The 7720-nt window shown below is 33.0% G+C and overlaps 1 pseudogene; it reads right to left on the bottom strand.

The window, feature by feature from the left end:
- Window positions 1-4094: 4094 nt before the first annotated feature.
- LOC117063191 lies at window positions 4095-4203 on the bottom strand (annotated as a pseudogene).
- Between the last annotated feature and the right edge of the window lie 3517 nt (window positions 4204-7720).

The raw sequence follows: 7720 nt of genomic DNA, 5'->3' as shown, positions 1-7720 counted from the left end.
CATGTGATAGATGTTTTTACGTAATTTGGGTATGAACCTTTTTTGCAGGGGTTGGTTAAGGTAATAGTATTTGCTAAGATTAAGAGGATTAGGGCTGTTGTAACAGTGGAAGAATACATGTTTGTTACTTTTATTTGGAGTCGCACCAATGTTTTTGGTTCCTAAGACCAACAGATGACTCTCATTCTTTAAATGTTGAGAAAGCCATTTTATGTTAGCCATGTTGTTAGGCATGGAGGAATGAGTCAGCAGTTCTCGCATACTTTCTCCATAGATAAGAAGTTGCAGGCTTCTATTGTTAGATCCACAATTTAATGTATTGGTTAAATGATAGCTACAGCATGGAAACCCCAAAATAATTTTGGGGTTTAAGGATAGTAGGAAGATAGGCTCTAGATGTATAAGTATTAATGTAATTTTTTGTGTAAAGGAAGGTTTGATACTGTTAATATAATATAAAAGTGCCCCTCATTGTGTTGTGATTAGCATATTCAGGGTGTTAAAGGGCTGTAATTAGCATATTAAGTCCTATAAGCATAATACTGATATTTGATCAGGAGATTGAGGCCATAGTCACAAAGAGTTCCCCTACTAGATTAATGGTAGGGGTCAAGGCAAGGTTAGTAAGATTTGCTAGAAGTCATCATGAGGCTACTAGTGAGAGAAGTGTTCGAAGGCCTTGGGTGAGTAATGTGGTTCGACTATAGACTCGTTCGTAGTTTGAATTTGCTAGGCAGAATAGTAAGGATGAAGTGAGTCCATGAGCAGTTATAAGGGTGACCGCACCTGTAAAGCTTCAAAGGGTCTGAATGAGGATAGACATAATAACAAGTGCTATGTGGCTTACGGAGGAGTAGGCAATAAGCGATTTTAAATCGGTTTGTCATAACTGATACTGGGAAAAAACAACAACAACAACAACAACAACAAAAGAGTGGTGTCTGCTTTCCTTTAGGACTCTCATCAACATTTTTGGAAACAGATGTGTGAGAATGTTTCAAAATATTTTAAAACTAGGTTTATGTTCCACACGTGTTGGATTAATAGTATAGTTTTCATTTTCTAATATTTAGTGCCATATAAAGATGAATGCTGATTTGTCATTAAAAGTTTAATAAGAAAATTAATTGCCCTGCATCTATTTAAATATTACCAGGGAAAAATTAAGATTATCCCAGTAGTATGAGTGTGTGTTTATGTTTTCATCTCTACACATCTAACCAAACTCTAACTCCTATCACCATAGTATATTCATGGTCCTACGTATTGATATCCCAGATTGTGATAAATTTTATCAACCACTGAGTAAGATGCACAATAAGTACTTATTATGTAAAAAGTTAAGCATGCACAGTAGAGACCAAGGCGAAGAAAAATTTGAATAAGATTTTAACAATGCAAAGAACCACATATTAATAAAGCAAGCCTATATGCAGTAAAGAAAGCCTATGCTCAAAATGCCTCAGAAAGAAGATTCAGGTTGTCATGGGAACTATGCAAATATGTTAACAACAAACAGAAGCAACTAAAGTATGTTTCAGAGGAACATAAAAAATATAGCTCAAGAGTTGATGTTAGCTTTAGTAAGAGCAAAGAACAAATCTGGTGAGTATACGAAAAAATAAAAGGACTTACTCAAGAGCAGTCTTGAAATAGTAGAGTCCAAACTAAACATACATAAAAAAAATTACCAGAGTACTACCAAAAAATAACCTACCTTAAATATGTTTGGAGATTAAAGAGGAGCCAGATTACTTATGCTTTTCAAAGCATTATAAGATCCCGGAGGATGAAGGAAATCTATACTTTTCAATTTCGTAACTGAATGATAAAGAAAATCTGATTCATGAAATTCTTCAGAGTTTCTACAGATGAAGTAACAATAATAAAAAATATAGTTGAAACTTTTCTTGAAGTAACCGAATACCTGCACAGAACTTGACCAGGTATGGAAATGTGATAAATGGTTATGGAATATATTAATGAAAAAGCAGGTTATGAAATATACTCATGAAAGAACAGGTGCTAAATATGGACTTCATGCTCTAGGAAAAAGCCAGTGAACATACCTATGACTAAAGGGTAGCTAAGAAGGATAACAGTGGTTAGAAGTTGATCTGAATCCACAGTGACTCCTGTTAATAAGAGAGGACATCACAACCTGAATCATAAATAGGAAATTTAGATGAAGAACTAAGGAGAGGTTTTGGAAACAAACAAACAAAATCATAATAGTGAAAATAATTGCCCCAATCATTCAGGGTGGATACATTTGAAAAATAAATTTAGTCGACCTAGAAAATTTTGAGAATGCAGCTTGTAAACAAATGGCAATTATGAAAATAAAAATTAAGTTAGCTATCTTAAAATGCTTCTCTTAAGTGTCCCACTAGTTCAACTAGAAAAAAATAAAATATGGGTAACATTTAATAAAATAATAGACAACATAAGCTCTCAAACTTAAAAGATGTGACTTCTGTTCATAAAAATATTTTAAAGGCAAATCCAGTTAAATAATAGTAATAATAATTTAAAAAGTAAACCAAAACTAGACAATATACGGTTCATTAGAAACAGATCCTGGATTAGAAGACAACTGTTCACCTCTTGGATCAATTCCTCATTTCATGGTCCTATATCATGAGTTTCTTAATTCAATTCAACACAAATGTATTATGGACTTTTATATGCCCATTATCATGTTAATTACTACAACGTGTTACATGAAAGAAGAAAGGATTTAAATCAACTAGAAAATGAAAGAAATAACATTGTTTAAATATAAAATAGGTGTATAAACAATGATTTTACGGGTAATCAGAGAGGAATTTATAGCTGAATACATGGTCTCTATTTGATGGCTTGAAAGTGTAATCTTAGTAACTCACTGCCCTCTCAACTTGCTTGTAACATCTATCAGTTAGTAACTTTCAAAATCATATGTCAACAAAAGTAAAAGACAAAGCTTAAATGCACCATGAGGTGCCTCAGACTGGAGAGGAAAGACATGGAGGCCTATATAAAAAGACATTTTCTAAGAAATACGCTAAGCATTAGTCAACTTTGTCTTACAAAAAATGTATAGTATTCATTCTCACACAGTTACACTAAAAGATTTAACTCTAAAATAAAATAATTCAGTGACCACAAACTTTTCTCTATTACAAACACAATTAATTCACATATTTAAATAAATTATTATTTGTATATGATCCTGGCAGACAAAGAAATAGCAAGTGTCATTTCTTACTCTGCAAGAAATTAGAAACTTTCAAACATCCAGTTTAAATATCTCATTTCATTTCTGAATTCAAGATTTTCCTTGCTTTATAAAGTCCTCAAAGGTATCTATATAAATAAAGAGAACTTATTATTCCAAAATTTTATGGGCAGGTAAAATCTTGTTTATTTTTTATTTTTCTTATGGCTATTTTTTTTTCTTTTTTTAGACAGCTTTACTGAAATATAATTGAAATATAAATATTGTATATATTGAAGGTGCACCCCTTAATGTTGTTAAGATACCTCTACATTGTGAAGTGATAATCATGTTCCAGCTAATTAACGTATATATCACCTTTACATGCTTACTTACTTTTTGATTATAAAGAGCTTTTAAGGAAGGAAGTAAAGCTGATTCTCAGGGCTGAAGTCATGTCTGGAAGAATTTACATTTGCAGCTGTGCTGTGTATTACCCATATCTGCTGGGAAAACGCTCTGACATTTTCTCTGAAATGATTAGACAATCATCTTCCTAGAAATAGGCTGGAGTACCCCAAATAGTACATTTAGTCTGCTTGCATAAGGGTCCATAGTCCAAACTAGAGCGTTAAGAAGGTTATGTAGCAACATCCTCTAGCCATTTTCTAATTTTGCACTTCAAAGCTATGGAGAAAAAGTATCACTATTAATTGCATTTTAAGTTTGTATTTAAAATGTAGGGTGACATATTAAAAAGAAAGAATAGGATTTAACCTTCAATGCAATTAATACAATTTGCAATGAATGCAATTAATGCAATTTGCCTGATGCACGATGCCTTTTTCTTTTATTATTTTTAAATTAACATTATATGAAAATAGCCATTTTTGAAGGCAGGTAAGGTTATGTTCTTATTTAAAAATGAAGAAAAGTACTTTTTTAGTATTTTTAACTTATAAGAACAGATACTACACTTGATCTTAGCCAAAAGGCATAGATATTTAGGTATATTCTTATTTTTTGATCAAACTCTTACTGTTTGATTGAAAGTGTGTTCTTCTCTTCCAAAGTTGTATTACTATTAGCACTCATACACTTCATCTTCTCTTTTAGCCTTAATACAGAACTTCATTTTTTAACTTAACCTGGTAAACAAGCCTAATAACATTAATTGTTATATTATGACTGTTCTAAAAGCCAAATTAGCCATTTAATTATAGGTAGTGCTAACACAAGTGTAGATTATGATAAAATGATGAGTTATATTGTACATAGGCTCCATTTTTAGTTTGTACTTAAATTTGCATCATATAAAGTTGGTAAAAAATTATTTTAAATTAAGCAGTATTAACTACATACTACCAGTGCAGGTGATGTTCTCTTTTTCATTTAAATTATTTCTTTGGTTAGGACACTTGGCTGAGAGGAATAAAATATCTCATTAAAATGAGTTAATAATATGTGCAATTTTTTCCCTATGTCTGTAGTAGGTAATTGTAGGTTATTTTCAACTTTCTACCTATAGTATATCAATAATATCTCTCTTTGTTCATATTACAGCTGCAGAAACACCCATCAAACCCACACAAGGCATCCTCTAAAGCATAAAGGAAACAAGTTGTTTTTTATAAAATTTTTCTGTTTAATCATGAGGAGCATCTTTCCACAACACTCCTATTCCTATTTCTACTCTTAGCAGAAGCTCACTCAAGAGTAACTGGTCATGATTTGCTCATAAAGCCAAACTTTACATAAGAGGAAGCTGAATGAAGTGAGTCTTCATATATTTGACCTCTATTGTGGGAAAATGACTCCCTCAGCTAGAAGTATAAAGAGTTGAGGGTTGCTACTGAATAGGCAATCAATACTATCTTCCCTCCTCACATAACAAGGAAACTGAGATTGAAAGAGATTAAGGTAAAAACTATAATGATAATTTTACATCAGGATTTTTGTTGTGTGTGTGTGTGTTTGTTTGTTTTTGAGATGGAGTTTCACTCTTGTTGCCCAGGCTGGAGTGCAATGGCGTGGCCTCGGCTCACTGCAGCCTCTGCCTCTCAGGTTCAAGGGATTCTTCTGCCTTGGCCTCCCAAGTAGCTGGGATTACAGGTGCCCATCACTACGCCCAGCTAATTGTTGTATTTTCAGTAGAGATGGGTTTTAATCATGTTGGCCATGCTGTTCTTGAACTTCTGATCTAACGTGATTCACCTGTCTCGGACTCCCAAAGTGCTGAGATTACAGGTGTGAGCCACCCTGCCTGGCCTTAGATCAGATTTTTAGACCATGCTACACTCCACTGTGTTAGCCACAATAACATCACACTTTGAGGCAGGAAAAAAATAGCTGTATTTGACTTCTGCAAAACAAAATTAACAAAATATCTGATATACATCTACAACATTTTATATTAAAAAACTATTGTTATAATTATTTATAACAATTGTTTGCTACTACAGTCACTAGACAGAGCACCCAGGTAAACATTACAAAATCAGATAGTTATTTTATAGAAGGTTCAAAACATAGCCTTTTACATCTGTGAAACAAATCGCTTAAGTTGTAACTAAATTCAACATAACTCTATTATTATACAACCTAAAATAAAAACACCATGATTACTGATTCGACAGTCTCACCCTGTGTTTTCCATATTCATGGTCAAAGTCTGAATTTTAACATAATTCTCCATCTTTAAGTCATAAACTCTAATATCCTTTTCTTTTATTTTTATGTTTCACTTAGTTCCTTATCCTCTTGTGCTCCCAGTACCTGGACCCGCAATTCTCTTCAAAAGGATTGCTTTGTTCCTGCTAGCATTTCCTTTCCTATGTACTCTGTTTAATACTCCTCAGCAACCAAATAATTCTGTTGCCAGCCCTCCCCAATTAATTTTGTTTGTTTTGTTTTCTGGTATATACACACCCAGCAAAACACCAAATCATTCATCATAGACGCCATCCACCCTACATAATTTGAGAATCAGCATCTGATCACTACTGGAAAAAAAGCATGCAGCTATATAGAATGATTCACTGTCAACCATTTTAATTTATTTTTAAATAGACAGATAAAATTGTATATATCGTATAACATATGATGTTTTGAAGCATGTATGCATTTTTATATGCTTAAATATAGCTTATTAACAAATGCTTTACCCCACATAGACATCACTTTTCTTGTGAGAATATTTAACGTCCACTTAATGGATGGATGTCTTAACATTTTTCAAGAATACAATATATCATCATTAACTATAGTCACCATGTTGTACAATAGGTCTCTTGAGCTTATTTAACTATATTATGTATCCTTTGACCAGTATCTTCACAACATCCCTTACCTCTTAAAAACCCCAGGCTCTGGTAACAACCGTTCTTTTATAATACTTCCATGATATTAATTTGTTTAGATTCCATATATGCAGAAGAATACACAGTATTTGTATTTCTGTGCCTGGCTTATTTCAATTAACATAATATCCTCCAGGTTTATCTACGTAGATAGGATATTTTTTACAGCTGAGTAGTATTCCATTGTGTCTATATCCCCCATTTTCTTGATTCATTCACCCATGGATGGACACTTAGTTTGATTCTATATCTTTGCTATTGTAAATAGTGCTGGTAGCATTTGCATGATTGGGAACATCAAACACACACAAACACACACACACACAAACACACATTCTATATGTTCATCAGTCATCTGACATTATTTTTTAATGTCCAGCAGTTCTTCACAGCTCAACAAATTGTTTAATTCCCTAAAACTTTTTTTTGAGAAAGAGTTAAAAGATAGCAGATAAAAGCATAAACTCTGGAGTTAGAATTCTTGGTTTTTAATCTTTTTGCCACGGAATAATTTTGAGCAGATTATTACTTTTGTATACCTTTGAGGAAGTAGTCATACCTACATCAGAGGAATGAAAATAATGAATATAAAGTGTTTAGAAAGTTTAACACATAGTAAGGCCTCTAAAGAGGTAGCTCTTATATTTTTGAGCACTTGCCAAATTTGTAAATTAATTTTGAAACCACAGATTAGTGCAGTGCCAAGGGTGTATTCTGGTTGAATGAACATTGATTGTGGCCCTGTTCTTCAAATTATTATTTTTTAATCTAAATTTTTATTTTTTTAACTTTCAATTTCAGGGGTACATGTACAAGTTTGTTTCATAGGTAAGCTTGTGTTAAGGGGTTTGTTGTACCAATTATTTTATCATCCAGTTATTAAGCCTAGTACCCATTAATCATTTTTGCTGATCTTCTCGCTCCTCCCATCCTCTACTCTCCAATAAGCCGCAAGGAGTGTTGTTCACCCCATGTGTCCATGTGACCTCATCATTTAGCTCCACCTTATGAGCAAGAACATGTGGTATTTGGTTTTCTGTTTCTGCATTAGTGTGGTGAGAATATTGGCCTCCAGCTCCATCCATGTCCCTGCAAAGGACATGATCTCTTTCCTTTTTATAACTGCCCAGTATTCCATGGTGTATATGTATGACATTATCTA

This window comes from Trachypithecus francoisi, unplaced genomic scaffold (genome assembly GCF_009764315.1).
Source record: "Trachypithecus francoisi isolate TF-2019V2 unplaced genomic scaffold, Tfra_2.0 Lachesis_group17, whole genome shotgun sequence".
In the NCBI taxonomy this organism is placed as follows: domain Eukaryota; kingdom Metazoa; phylum Chordata; class Mammalia; order Primates; family Cercopithecidae; genus Trachypithecus; species Trachypithecus francoisi.
This window is presented reverse-complemented; position numbering and strand designations above follow the sequence as displayed.